General features: G+C 39.6%; 1 non-coding gene across 1 annotated transcript; it reads left to right on the forward strand.

Moving 5' to 3' along the window:
- Positions 1-1,467: 1,467 nt before the first annotated feature.
- Positions 1,468-1,573, forward strand: LOC121228667 (small nucleolar RNA R71). Its single transcript, XR_005926242.1, has one exon. It is a non-coding gene; the product is annotated as a small nucleolar RNA R71 (small nucleolar RNA).
- Positions 1,574-16,189: the final 14,616 nt, after the last annotated feature.

Raw genomic sequence — 16,189 nt, forward strand, 5'->3', positions numbered from 1 at the left:
CTCCCACACAGAGTGTAAGCTCACTTGTGACAACATCAATAATCGTTTTAGAAGTTGCTAAAAGGGCCTTTCTAAAATCAAAGGAGTGTTGCTATCCTCCTCTATGTCTAGAACAAGGAAGTCAACGGGAAATATAAATTTATCGATTTTAACTAGCACATCTTCAATAATACCCTTAGGAAATCTTATAGTTTTATCTGCTAATTGAATGCTCATCCTAGTCTGTTTGGGTTTCCCAAGACCTAATTGTTTGAAGATTTTGTAGGGCATGACGTTAATACTAGCCCCTAAATCAGCTAATGCATTATTAACATCTAAACTACCAATTAAGCAAGGAATCGTAAAACTCCCTGGATCTTTTAGTTTGTTGGGTAGTTTATTCTGTAGAATAGCTGAGCAATCTACGTTTAGCTCCACATACGACGCCTCGTCCAACTTCCGTTTATTTGCTAAAAGCTCCTTTAAGGATTTCATTGCGTTTGGCATCTGCGATAGAGCTTCAATAAATGGTAAGTTAATATCTAACTTTTTTAAGAGTTTAAGGAATTTACCAAATTGTTCATTTAAGTGGTCTTTCCTTATCGCGTTGGGGTATGGTACACAAGGTTTATATTTGAAATTCACTGATTTGTTTTTATTATGACCTAACTCACCTTGATCTCTGCTCACCACAGTTTCTTGCCTCAGTTCTGGCTCAGGTTCACTGAATCCTTCTTCATCTTGAACATTAATTGCGTTTAGCTGTTCCCTTAGGTTGGGTTCAGCATTACTTGGCAAGCTACCATGTGGTCGTTCGGAGATTAGTTGGGAAAGCTAGCCTATCTGAGTTTCGAGCTCTTGGATCGACGCTTGTTGATTTTTAAGTGCTGTCTCAGTGTTCTGGAAATAGGTTTCTGACACCGAGATAAATTTAGACAACATCTCTTCAAGGTTCATTTCTTTTCCTGTTGATAGGGTGGTTGTTGAAAACCCGGAGGATGTTGTGGTCTTTGATTTCCTTGACCGCCCCATGAGAAATTGGGATGGTTCTTCCAACCTACATTATAAGTGTTACTATATGGGTTATTTTGGGATCTAGAGTTATTGTTACCCATATATTGGACTTGTTCCTCCTCGATGCTAGGGTTGAAGGGTTGATACTCTGTGCATGCTCCTCTTCTATTCGTCTCACACCTCATTATTGGATGTACCTAAGTAGAACCAAGTAAACCATCAATCTTTTTATTTAGAAGTTCTACTTGATTTGACAGCATAGTAACTGAATCGACGTTATAAACGCCTGCTATTTTAGTTGGCTTAGTCCTCATGACTTGCCATTGATAGTTATTTAGTGACATCTCTTCAATAAATTCGTAAGCCTCTTCAGGTGTTTTGTTATTGATGGTTCCCCCGGCTGCTACATCAATCATTTGCCTTGTCGAAGGGTTCACACCATTGCAGAATGTTTGAACTTGCAACCATAGAAGTAGTCCATGGTGAGGACACCTTCACAGTAGGTCCTTGTATCTCTCCTATGCATCGTAAAGAGTTTCTAAATCCATCTGCAGAAACGAAGAGATATCATTACGTAATTTGCCTATTTTAGCTAGCGGGAAATATTTTAATAGAAATTTTTCGGTCATTTATTCCCAAGTAGTAATTGACCCTCGTGGTAACGAGTTCAACCACTGTTTAGCTTTTTTCCTCAATGAAAAAGGGAATAACCGAAGACGAATGGCATCGTCAGAAACGCCATTAATTTTAAATGTATCGCAAAATTCCAGGAAATTTGCCAAGTAAGTGTTTGGATCCTCATCCTGCAAACCATCAAACTGAACAAATTGCTGTATCATTTGAATAGTGTTAGGTTTTAGTTCAAAATTATTTGCAGCAATAGCAGGCCTAACTGTACTTTACTCAGTTCCTATTAAAGTAGGTTTAGCATAATCATACATAGTACGAGGAGCAGGATTTTGATTTGCTAGTTCAACGGGTATCGCAGGAGGTAGCTGATTGTCTTAGTTTTCAGCCATCTCCTCGGTTGGGGTTTGAATATCATCCTCTTGCTTATTCTCTGTGTATCTTAAGCTTCGCCTTATTTCTCTTTGGTTTCTGCGAACTGTGCGATTGATTTTTTCGTCAAAAAGTAGTGGTCCTAACGGGTTTCTTCCTGTCATAAACTATAAAAACTTTCCAAGATAAAGAAAAAGTAAATTAATAAATAATAATAAAAATAAAATAGAATTAACTTGCAAGAAAAATAAATAACTAAAGTAATAAAAATTGAGTGTTCCTAATATCTTAGTTCCCCGGCAACGGCGCCAAAAACTTGATCGCGATTTTTGTGACAGGCAAGTTTTATATATTTATAATTAATCGTTCTTGAAACTAACTACTATAACGATGTAGGCAAGTGTACCTATCGAACAATAGTATAGTTTTAGCAAGACTGGATTGTCGAACCCAAGGGAACTAAAAGTACTAGTAATGACTGTCTTTTTCTTATCTAGCCTAAGAATAAGGGGGTTTTGTTTTAACTAACTAATTATCTAAACTACGAATTCACAAAAAATAGAATTGGGGAATTACTTGTGGAAAAATGATTGAATTAAGAAAATACCTAAGGAAGAATCCACCTAGACTTCACTTGTTATTCTGACTCCAAATCGGACTATTTATTCATTTAACTTGTTCCGTAGAGATCCCGAAGTTATGTTATTATCCCTATTAAAGACTTATAATGTCTAATCCCTAGATTGAATAATTGAGACTTTTCTCTAATTAACACCCTAGGGTTGCATTAACTCATTATATGGTTCCCCTTATTAGGTTTCACCCTAATCCGGCAAAATCTTGTCACCCTATCTCTAGGCGCGCAATCAACTCCGCTTAATTATGACAAGTGTACTCTTAGACAGGGTCTCTTCCTCCTCTGAATAAGAGCTTATCTTGAATCAGTATCCTGGGATATCAAAATAAGAATTAAGAACACATAATTAAGAACAAGTTAAATATTTATTATACAATTTAGAAAATAATGACAAGATTCGTCTTAGGTTTCATTCCCCTTAGGTATTTAGGGATTTAGTTCATAACTAAAAAGGAAAACATCTCAAAAGAATAATGAATACAAAACATAAAGAAAACCCAAAACTCCTGAGGGGAAATTAAGGGGAGATCTTCAGTCTTGATGGTGAATCCGGCTTCTGAGATGGATCAATCGGCTTCCCTTGAGCAGTTCCCTGCCTTATTTTCTCTGTGTCTACTTTCCTCTTCCTTTAGGGTGTATTTATTGGCTTTAGAATGCCTAAAATTCCTCAAAATTAGCCTTTTCTGAATTGGACTCAACTTGGGCTTGGTAGGGACACGCCCGTGTGACATGCCCGTGTGCGACTACTTCAGGCCGTGCTCGAACTTGTTAGAATGGTACGGGCGTGTGTTCTACCAGTGCGAGTCGTGCTTTAATTCTGCCAAATTGACACAGCCGTGTGGTCTGCCCGTGTGAGGAAGTCCAGGCCGTATTGATTTTGTACGTTGGCCCATTTTTTTCATTTTTGGCCCGTTTCTCGTTCCTTTTGCTCTCCTATGCTCACCTAAGTATAAAACATGAAATTAAAGCATTAAGAGCATCGAATTCACCAGTTCTAAGGAAAACTCATCCATAAAATGTGTCAAGCATAGGGTAAAAATATGTATAAATTACGGTTTATCATTGGGTGAGATGATATTGATGAGGGTAGGTTCCTCGTCGTTTTTCAATCATTCTCATTTGGCCAATGAGGGTCAAGGATGATTCTTGTGCCGCAGTGTCTAGGAGCCCGAAGTGTCGCACCAGTCGAGTCACATAACGGCCAAAGAGATGGCCCTCTTTCGATTTTGCTCTGTCTGGTGGCGAATTGCAAGGGCGATAAAGTAGGCGAGGTTGAAGACATGCCCGTATGACATACACCATAAGTATTAGACGTCATGAGTGGTGACGATGCCGGTGCTCTCTCTCTTCCCTATCAAGGTGTGAGATAAAACATAATGTAAGTACCTCAAGGATGGAGGGAGAGTTGATACCTTGGAGCGACTGCGGTCATAGGTGGCCGAAGGTGGTACTAGTGCGTCCCAGCACTGTGAAGGAGAACGATGGATGTGGCAGTTGAGAGCATGTAAGTCATTCTCCTCCTTGAACTCCTCCATATATAAGCCAAGTGCAGTACCGAATTCTGGGACGCTTAGCTGGCGGACTAATCCGCCTAGGTGAAATTAGACCGTGCCAAGATCATCGTAATTTGTCATTACGGTCTAAAGATGAAACATTGAGCATAGTTTCATCATGAGCTCGAGATTTGTTGGCTCAATGATCCCAAAGAAAAGCTCCCAAGGGTCGATGGTTAGGAGAGCCCGAATTACATCAGCCAACTGAACTCGTTCTACTGCAGCACAGTCGATGCAGTAGCCCACAATTAAAGGTCGGTCCCAGAGTATTTGGAAAAGTTCTTCTTGGGGCCCAATAGGGGACTGCAGGAAAGGGTGACAAATTTTCACAGTAGGACCCGAGGAAGATGACGCTCCCTTCCTTTTCTTGGAAGTAGGGACGGTGGCCTTTTTACCACATGAAGACGACATTGTATACCTGTAATATAAAAAAGAAAAATAGTAGGTAAATGAATTTGAAAAGGAAAGAGCCATGAATTTGAACTAACAATTTCAACCAAAACTACTAATACTAACCAAACTCAACCAAAATAATCAATTTGATAGCATAATTTCATGACATTAGCATGGTAATAGCATGATAATGAGCATAGTAATGGCATGGGTATGACAATAGAATGAGACTTTCCTAACAACTTGATTCCACATTAAATGTATGATAAATAACCTAAGAATGCAAATTAAATAATAGAATAATGAGTAAAAAGAAAGTAGTATGAGAAAAATGAATATTATTTTGATAATAAGTATTAGAAATAAGTAAAATAGAAGTGAAAAGAGTAAACAAATGCTAAGGGAGAGAGATTGGGCGTCAAAAATGGAGAGGGAAGCGGCACACGGGTGTGGTAGAGAGGTCGTGTGGACTTGCAGCGGCTAGGGTTATTGATTTTGAGTGAAGAAGATAATGAATAGTGTAGGGTATTTATAGATTTTGGGACACACGGCCAGGGAACAAGCTCGTGTTCCCCAATTTTTGCCCGTGTGATTCGTGAATTTTGAATTTAGGTGCGTCTGACAATTTTCCAACACCCGTGTACCTTGGGCGTGTTAGTGCGTACAGCCGTGTCGCATGGCAATGTCTGTCTTTGTTCGCTTCTCCCACGCCAGTGTATTAAGGGCCACGCCCATGTTGTTTTGGCAGTTTCGCCCACGGCCATGTCACACGGCCTTGGCGATTTATCGTAGCCCGTGCTGGGGAAAATCTTTGCCATGTTTCAACACAGCCTAAGGCACGCCCATGTGCTTGGCCATGTCTGTATATTCAAGAGCTCCGTTAGTATGTTAGGTGTTAAACACTAAAAGTAAAAGAAGTTAATACATTTAGTGCTCTGGTTGCCTCCCGAGAAACGCTTATTTATAGTTTAAGCTCGACTTACCTTTCCATTGAATGGTCATGGTGGTTCGAGGAGTTTATACTCCTCATTCCTACTATGAATCTCATCAAAATAAGGTTTTAGGCGGGTATTGTTTACCTTAAAAGTGTCAAACTTAGGGCGATTTACCTCGATTGTACCGAATGGGAAAATGCTAAGTACTGTAAGAGGGATTTCTTCATTTGGTTTGGTAGTGACAATGTGAGGATCTGCAGCATCTAATAAACTTTATCTCTAACCTTAAGTTGATTTGGAAACATATTGAGCTCATCCTGGCGTAGTTTTGGTTCATCGTGTGTTCTCGGTTTATGTGTCCACCATTCATCTAACTCCTCGATTTGTAGCCTTCATTCTTTATGAATAGGTCCTCTACTATTGCTTGAAAATGACTTATGTGCCTTCTTCAAACTCATTTCTTGCAAAGTAGGTTGCACCATATTGTCAGTTGAGTGGGTTAGACAATCACCATAAATTTTCGATGTGTTGCCAAAATTGCGAGCTTGAAGGGTGATTGTTTTGTCTCCCACACGAAGTGTGAACTCACCTGTGCCAACATCAATAATCATTTTAGCAGTTGCTAAAAAGGGCCTTCCTAAAATCAAATGAGTGTTGCTATCCTCCTCTATGTCTAGAACAATGAAGTGAATGGGAAATATAATTTTCTCGATCTTAACTAGCACATCTTCAATAATACCCCTAGGAAATCTTATAGTTTTATCTGCTAATTGAATGCTCATCCTAGTCTGTTTGGGTTTCCTAAGACCTAGTTGTTTAAACATTTTGTAAGGCATGACGTTAATACTAGCCCCTAAATCAGCTAATGCATTATTAACATCTAAACTACCAATTAAGTAAGGAATTGTAAAACTCCCTGGGTCTTTCAATTTGTTGGGTAGCTTATTCTAAAGAATGGCTGAGCAAACCGTGTTTAGCTTTACATGCGACCTTTTATCTAACTTTCGTTTATTTGCTAAAAGCTCCTTTAAAAATTTGACTATGTTTGGAATCTGCGAAAATGCTTTAATAAACGGTAAGTTAATATGTAGTTTCTTTAAAAATTTAAGGAATTTACCAAATTGTTCATCCATTCTAAATTTAGCACCAATTATACCATGTCTATCATATAAATTTTCACACCATTTCATTAGTTTAAACACCAAAATACCAAATACCATTCTTTACAACAAAAATCATATAGCATTTTAAAATGACGAAATTAACACCTATGCACATGCCACTTTTACCAAAAGAAGGATACATCACCGAGTTTTGCGTTGGAGTCGGGATCGCCTGGATACTGAACCAAGACTCTGAATACCTATTAACCTACGCACAGAAACAATTGTATGCTGAGTATTTTATACTCAATGGTATTACCATAATTCAAATTATAAACATAATAATCATATCATTAAATCATATAACTTTATTTATTTTCTTTTTTCTTTTCCTAAATCAATTCAAACATAAATTTTTCATTCTCAATATATTCATACAATTCAATTTAGCTAATCAACAATTGAAATCATATACATTCATGTTAAGCCATTATCCATCTCATGAACCATTGGTTCATACTTTCTATTCTCATACTCATATTCAAATCATATTTTTTTTATTCACGTTCCATTTTCACATTTCTTTCAATGGCTAAACCAATTCATTTTATTCAGTTTAACCTTTCCTTTAATTACCCTTATTAATAGACTCGGACTTTGGCGGATACACGGATCCAACCAAACACTTCATTATGGCACCCAGTGTCTCATCGGCCAAGCCGAAGTAAGTTGGTACCCAGTACCTCATTGAATCTATCCAAAGTAATATAGTGACACCCAGTGTCTCATCGACTCGAGGTCGAAGCACCCTTGAACACTTCCAATCCTATGGCATGCCAACTATATCCGACTCAGTCCGACTAGTTAATGGGTATTCGATTCACTTTCTCAATTCAATATCACTTTCAATTCATTTACAAATCAATTAAATTTAACTTTTCATCAATATACAATTCTATATCAATACTTATCCATCATCTGTGACAGCCCTAAAGTGACCCTAGTCGGAAAGCGGTTTCGGGACCGCTAAACCGAGTCACCAAATTATTTGGATGTGATATTTATTGTCTAAAATATGTGATTATGAAGGTGTGAAAGTTTTAGGCTTCGATTTAGTAAATTGCATGTGAATTTAGTCAAAAGGACTTATGGGTGACATTTTTGAAATGTGATAGGCTAATCTACAAGGACCTAATAGTGCATGTAATCAAAAGGGAGGACTTGCATGTCAATTTTCCCCCCTAATATGTAGTGGTCGGCCATGAGCATGGGTGGACAAGATGTTATGGCTAAAAACATGTCATAAACATGTTGGGGTAGTGCATTATGTAAAGATTAATAAAATAAAGAGCATGGGTGGACAAGATGTTATGGCTAAAAACATGTCATAAACATGTTGGGGTAGTGCATTATGTAAGGATTAATAAAATAAAGAGCATGGGCAATAAAATATTAGTGTTAGTAGGATGAGAAACAAAAAAAAAACAGAAAAGAAAGGATGTGTGTGATTGTCCCCCCATTGCTGTGAGTTGAAGGAAAGAAAAACAAAAAAAAAGTGTTCATCCTTTGGTTCATCCTTGGCCGAAAATTTTAAGGAGGAAGGAAGAAGAAAGGTTGAAGAGGTTCGGCCATGCATGTAACTAGGCTAAGGTATGTTTGATGATGTTCCATGAGATGCATGCATGTTTTAGTTGTTAGCTTGAGTTCTACCTAGCCCATGGTCTAAATCTTGCTATGTGATGGAAATGACACTCGGCCATGGATGCATCATTCTTACTTGGTGTTAATGTTGTGTTGGTGAGATATCAAGTTATTTTTGTGACCAAGTTGAGATTTGAATTTTTGGAATGAGTAAGGTTTTCGGCTATGGTAAATATAAGGGTAAATGGTGTCTTGATGCATTCGGCCATGGTAGAAAGTAGATGTGAAATGGTAGTAAGATAAAATGCAAAATGTTAGTATTTGATTACTAGTGTATAAATGCGTATTAGCCGAGTTTTGAATTTGAAACGAAACGGTATATAACCAATACAAGTAACCATACTTGTGGGAAGTATTAAGCATATAATTGGCCTCAACATATACATGCATACTCGGCCACATGAGAAGATTTGTGTTGCATGCATTCGGTTAGAGGCAAGCATATTGATGCCTTTATCTTGGTGAGGACAATCGGCTAAAAGGGAGTGTGGGTTAATATGTTGAGTTGATGCATGATTTCACATGTATGTGACTTTAATGTCTAATGTATAAATATGGGCTAAGTGCCTTGTGTTCCTCTTTTCGATGCTCAAATGATTAAATCAATTTATTTGTTTAATTAAGCTCAAGAGCAAAGGGGATCTAAATCCGATAAAGGGAAGGAAAAAGTGGTCAAATAGCCATCGAAGTCGTTCGACAACATCCGAGGTAAGTTCTTGAGTAATAGAGCTTAAATTATGATTTGATTAGATCATGTTTTAAGCAAATCAAAATCATGCTCTTTGTGTGTGGCTATTGAGCCGAAATTGCAAGAGTGATACGTGTCTTGTGTTTGAGTTTTGCTAATGAAAATGAAATACGAATGTGTCATGATTTATTGTTAAATGTGCATGGTTATTCGAATGATGTCCGGGCTAAGTCCCGAAGGCTTTGTGCTAAGTGACCATATCCGGACTAAGATCCGAAGGCATTTGTGCGAGATACTAATTCCGGGCTAAGCCCGAAGGCATTGGTGTGAGTTACTAAATCCGGGTTAAGTCCCGAAGGCATTTGTGCGAGTTACTATAACCGGGCTATGTCCCGAAGGCATTTGAACGAGTAGCTATATCCGGTTAAATTCCGAAGGTACGTGATTCGGGAATGAACGATCTTGCTGTAAAAATTTCAGTTAATACGCTTGTAACATCCCAGCATTGAGGTATGTTTCGTATGTGCTTTGAATTAGTTGAGCCCTTACAAATAAGTATTCGCTTAGTTGATAAATGAGCTACCGGCCTTTGGCTAAGTTGATCTTTTGTGTATGAACATAAGGGTTGGTAATGTGAAGTAAGTATGATATTGAAAATTTGTGCATATGAAATTATCCGTTTAGCTACATGAATGCTATACTTTGGTTGTGTCTAAACTCTTTGCTCAAAACTTACTAAGCATAAATTGCTTACTCCGTTTCTTTGTTTCTCTGTTTTATACATTTTGGCTCGTCAGCTATCGGACTCGGGATTTTTGGAAGTCGAAGTCTCCCACACTATCAAAGCCCCCTTTTGGTACAATTTTGGTTGAACTTTGAAATGGCATGTATAGGACTACCCGTTTTGTTGTTGGTCATTGACCCTTTGGTTTTGTGTAAATTTGGATAGCCATGCGAAAATGGCTTAAATATACTTTGATCATAACATTATAATCGTTTTGTATGTTGTCCTTCGAGAGGTATGGAAATGTCGGTAACGGTTAGCCATGGGAATGGTTATTCATGATCATTTTTGGTATATGTATGACAAACTCTAGTTGATCCATGGAGGATCATGAAATAGGTAAAGTTTACCTTAAAAACAGATGCTGGCAGCAGCAGTGATGTGGATGTGAAAAATCACTAAAAATATTAGGAATGAAATTAAATAGTGGATAAATTATGTAAACGAACCTTGATGAATCTATTTTCATAGCAAAGTAACGAAACGATCATATGGACAGTATGTTAAGAGATATTCAGGTTCTCGTGAGACAGGGCCAGAACGGTTTCTGGATTCCAGGTTCCAACTTTGGAAATTCATTATAAATTAACCAGAGATAATTAGGAGTCATGCCATATATGTATAGATTCCTCTCTGAGTCTAGTTTCTATAAAAACAAACGGCATCAGTACTAAAGCTCTGTGTAGGGAGATATCCAAATCGTAATGCATGAAGGTCAGTGTAGTCGCCCCCTGTAACAGGGGAGAATTTAACTAATAAACTGTACTAATTGGCCCGACCAAAAATTCTAGAAAACAATATGTAGATGGGCATATGAGTCTAGTTTCAGGGAAAAATTACGAAACTGATTTTCGAGTTGTGAAACTCAAGATATGATTTTTAAGGTGACAGTGATGCAGTTAGCCAACTGCCTGGAAATTTTTAAAATGGACTGCGATAGTAAGCGAATTTAGTCTGTGAACCCCTCGTGTCCGACTCCGGCAACGGTCTCGGGTACGGGGTGTTACAATTTTATTGGTATCAGAGCACGGTTTAGTCGATTCTAGGACTACCGTAATACGTTTGGGTCTAGCTATACATGCCATTTTGTGATTATTTGATAGTGTGGTGATTTTTGACAATTGAAAATGTGTTTATTTATAGTAATGGATCCCGATCCCGACCGAGCGATAGCTGATGATCTTGAGAGTGTAGCGCCTGCTCCCGCGCAAGGGACAGCGCCAGCGGACTCTCAACCTAATGCTAGTAACCCAAATGATGAAGCTAGACAAGCTTTCTATAGCGTAATGAATGATTGGTTCAACCAATACATTCGAACTAATACGGCTGTTCCACAACCTCCATTCCCAACTAATGCCACCCCCGCACCTACAATACCTCCGGCAACTGACCAAATAAGGTCAAATAAGCCCCCAGTTGACAGAATCCGAAAACACGGGGCTATTGAATTTAAAGCTACGGACAGCGATGATGCCGAGCAAGCTGAATTTTGGTTGGACAACACTATCTGGGTACTCGACGAGCTATCTTGCACACCCGATGAGTGCCTAAAGTGTACTATCTCCTTGCTACGTGATTCTGCCTACTATTGGTGGAATACGTTGACTTCTGTTGTGCCTAGAGAGCAAGTAACTTGGGAGTTTTTCCAAACCGAGTTTCGAAAGAAGTATATCAGTCAGAGATTCATTGACCAAAAACAGAAGGAATTTCTTGAACTCAAACAAGGTTTCATGTCGGTTATCGACTATGAACGAAAATTTGTGAGGCTTAGCCGGTACGCACGAGAATGCATTTCCTCAGAAGCCGTGATGTGTAAACATTTCGAGGATGGGCTGAATGACGATATAAAGCTGTATGTAGGCATTTTGGAAATCCGAGAATTTGTGGCACTTGTCGAGCAAGCTTGCAAGTCCGAGGAGCTCAGTATGGAGAAAAGAAAAGCTAAGGTGGGAGCAAAGGAGTTTCGTAAGAGGTCTTCGGGGAAGCCCTTCCCACAATCATCGAAGAAATTTAGAGATGGCTTAGGCCGATCTAGAGACACTTCAGGCTTTTTTAGACGAGATCGCGATCGACCCCCTGTGGGTGCACGAGTCACTTCGGTCGCTAGTGTTGGAAATGACCGTCGGGACAGAGCGGAGTGCCAGTATTGTGGTAAATGGCATTCGGGGAGTTGTAGATTCCATGACCGCTCCTGTTACAAGTGCGGATCAGTTGACCACTTCATTAAAGATTGCCCGAGGTTGTCTGAACAGAATGTAAATCAGAGTGGGAAACCGGGTGCTACCACTGCTCGAGGTAGACCATCTAGAAATACGGGCAATGCTAGTGGTGGTCAGAGAGGATCTAGAGATGCTACGACCAGATCCGAGGCTCGTACGCCTGCTAGAGCTTATGCTATACGTGCCTGCGAGGATGCTTCTTCGCCTGATGTTATTACCGGTACTTTTACTCTCTTTGATACTAATGTAATTGCTTTGATTGACCCCGATTCTACTCATTCTTATATATGTGAAACCTTAGCATCCAGTAAGACTTTACCTATTGAGTCTACTGAGTTCGTAATTCGGGTGTCAAATCCCTTGGGTCGTTACGTGCTTGTCGACAAAGTGTGTAAGAAATGTCCCCTAATGGTTTGAGGTTCCTGTTTTCTGGCGGACTTGATGCTTCTGCCGTTTGATGAATTTGATGTTATTCTCGGGTTGGATTGGTTGACCGTGCATGATGCGGTTGTGAATTGCAAAAGCAAGACTATTGATTTGAGGTGCACAAATAACGAAGTAATCCGAGTTGAGTCTACGGACTTAGATGGGTTGCCAGTTGTAATATCCTCAATGTTGACTCAGAAATATGTAAGAAAAGGGTATGAAGCATACCTTGCGTATGTACTTGATGACAAAGAATTAGAAAAGAAACCCGAATCTGTGCCGGTGGTTTCTGAATACCCGGATGTTTTTCCTGAAGAATTACCGGGTTTACCACCTGCTCGGGAGATAGAGTTTGGTATTGAGCTTGTACCCAGGACTACGCCGATTTCGATAGCTCCGTATCGTATGGCACCAACCGAGTTAAAAGAGTTGAAAGCTCAGTTGCAAGAATTGACGGATAGAGGTTTCGCTCGACCAAGTTTCTCACCTTGGGGTGCACCAGTATTGTTTGTGAAAAAGAGGGACGGAACCATGAGGTTGTGCATTGACTATCGTCAACTAAATAAAGTGACGATAAAGAATAAATATCCGTTACCGCGTATTGATAATTTGTTTGATCAACTAAAGGGAGCCTCAGTGTTCTCAAAAATAGATTTGAGATCGGGCTATTATCAGTTACGAATTCGAGATTCGGACATACCCAAAACTGCTTTCAGAACGAGGTACGGCCACTACGAGTTCTTAGTGATGCCGTTTGGGCTCACTAATGCCCCTGCGGTATTTATGGATTTGATGAATCAGATCTTCAGACCATATTTGGATCGGTTCGTAGTTGTGTTTATTGATGACATCTTGGTCTATTCAAGAGATGAGACCGAACATGCTGAGTACCTGAGATTAGTGTTGCAAATTTTACGGGATAAGCAGTTATATGCTAAGTTTAGTAAGTGTGAGTTCTGGTTAAGAGAGGTTAGCTTCTTGGGCCACGTGGTATCCGCATCGGGTATTCGAGTTGACCCGAACAAAATTTCAGCCATACTTAACTGGAAGCCTCCGAGAAATATTACTGAGGTTCGGAGCTTTTTGGGACTTGCCGGTTACTACCGACGGTTTGTAAAAGGTTTCTCGATGATAGCCACACCCATGACGAAGCTACTTCAAAAAGATGTTAAGTTCGAATGGACGGAAAAATGTCAGAAAAGTTTTGATCAACTGAAAACTTATTTGACCGAAGCTCCAATTCTAGTGCAGCCCGAATCAGGCAAAGAGTTTGTCATTTATAGTGATGCGTCCCTACTTGGGTTAGGTTGCGTATTGATGCAAGAAGGTCGAGTTGTGGCCTATGCGTCGAGACAATTAAAGCCACATGAGAAAAATTATCCGACCCATGATCTCGAACTAGCTGCCATCGTATTCGCTTTAAAAATATGGCGACATTACTTATTTGGTGAAAAGTGCCATGTATTTTCGGATCACAAAAGTCTCAAATATTTGATGACTCAAAGAGACTTAAATCTGCGACAAAGACGTTGGCTCGAGTTGTTAAAGGATTATGAGCTTGTCATTGACTATCACCCGGGAAATGCTAATGTGGTTGCGGACGCCTTAAGCCGGAAATCACTGTTTGCTTTACGAGCGATGAATGTACTCTTGTCTGTTCTACCCAACAATGTGTTAGTAGCTGAATTAAAAGCCAAACCATTATTGATTCATCAAATTCGTGAAGCTCAGAAAGTCGATGATGAATTGGTTGCAAAACGGGCTAAGTGTGTTCCGAACAAGGAATCGGAGTTTCAAATTGATGATGATGATTGTTTGAGGTTTAGAAGCCGTTTGTGTGTTCCAAGGAATTCGGAACTCATTTCGATGATTCTGAACGAAGCCCATTGTAGCCGAATGTCAATTCACCCGGGGAGTACGAAAATGTACAACGATTTGAAACGTCAGTTTTGGTGGCATGGTATGAAACGAGACATCTCCGACTTTGTTTCGAGATGTTTAATATGTCAACAAGTGAAAGCAGAACATCAAGTGCCTTCAGGATTACTTAAGCCGATCATGATACCCGAGTGGAAATGGGATCGAGTCACAATGGGCTTTGTGTCCGGACTGCCATTGTCAGCAAGTAAGAAGGATGCGATTTGGGTTGTTGTTGATAGACTGACTAAGTCGGCTCACTTTATCCCCGTGCGTACGGATTTTTCATTGGATAAACTAGCTGAATTGTACGTTTCTCAGATTGTGAGATTACACGGGGTACCTATTTCTATCGTGTCGGATAGAGATCCGAGATTCACCTCACAATTTTGGAAGAAATTGCAAGAAGCTTTGGGTACCAAGCTGCATTTTAGCATTGCTTTTCACCCCCAAACCGATGGTCAATTCGAGCGGATAATTCAGATACTTGAGGATATGTTGAGATGTTGCATCCTCGAGTTAATAGTTCATGGGAACGGTATTTACCTTAGATTGAATTCGCTTACAACAATAGTTTTCAATCAAGTATTAAGATGGCACCTTACGAGGCCTTGTACGGGCGTAAATGCCGTACACCATTGTTTTGGACGGAGCTCGGTGAAAGTAAAATTTTCGGAGTTGATTTGATTAAAGATGCCGAACAGAAAGTAAAGGTAATCCGTGAAAGTCTGAAGGCAGCCACAGATCGTCAGAAATCGTATGCGGATTTGAAACGAAAAGACATTGAATATCAGGTGGAGATAAAGTGTTTCTTAAAGTTTCGCCTTGGAAAAAGGTACTCAGATTTGGCCGTAAGGGCAAGTTGAGTCCGAGATTCATTGGGCCGTACGAAATCTCCGAACGAGTTGGTCCAGTTGCGTATCGATTGATTTTGCCCCCTGAACTTGAAAAGATTCACGACGTCTTTCATGTTTCGATGCTTCGACGCTATAGATCTGATCCATCGCACATAATTAGCCCATCAGAGGTTGAAATTCAAGCCGAAATGAGTTATGAAGAAGAACCGATGCGTATCCTAGCTCGTGAAGTGAAGGAGTTGCGAAACAAAAGGGTTCCATTAGTAAAGGTGTTATGGCTCAAACACGGGATCGAGGAAGCTACTTGGGAAACCGAGAGCTCAATGAAAGAACGATACCCAAACCTATTTATCGGTAAGATTTTCGGGGACGAAAATTTCTTAAGTGGGGGAGAGTTGTGACAGCCCTAAAGTGACCCTAGTCGGAAAGCGGTTTCGGGACCGCTAAACCGAGTCACCAAATTATTTGAATGTGATATTATTGTCTAAAATATGTGATTATGAAGGTGTGAAAGTTTTAGGCTTCGATTTAGTAAATTGCATGTGAATTTTGTCAAAAGGACTTATGGGTGACATTTTTGAAATGTGATAGGCTAATCTACAAGGACCTAATAGTGCATGTAATCAAAAGGGAGGACTTGCATGTCAATTTTCGCCCCCTAATATGTAGTGGCCGGCCATGAGCATGGGTGGACAAGATGTTATGGCTAAAAACATGTTGGGGTAGTGCATTATGTAAGGATTAATAAAATAAAGAGCATGGGTGGACAAGATGTTATGGCTAAAAACATGTCATAAACATGTTGGGGTAGTGCATTATGTAAGGATTAATAAAATAAAGAGCATGGGCAATAAAATATTAGTGTTAGTAGGATGAGAAGCAAAAAAAAAAGAAAAGAAAGGATGTGTGTGATTGTCCCCCATTGCCGTGAGTTGAAGGAAAGAAAAACAAAAAAAAAGTGTTCATCCTTTGGTTCATCCTTGG

This window comes from Gossypium hirsutum, chromosome A04 (assembly GCF_007990345.1).
Source record: "Gossypium hirsutum isolate 1008001.06 chromosome A04, Gossypium_hirsutum_v2.1, whole genome shotgun sequence".
Lineage (NCBI taxonomy): Eukaryota > Viridiplantae > Streptophyta > Magnoliopsida > Malvales > Malvaceae > Gossypium > Gossypium hirsutum.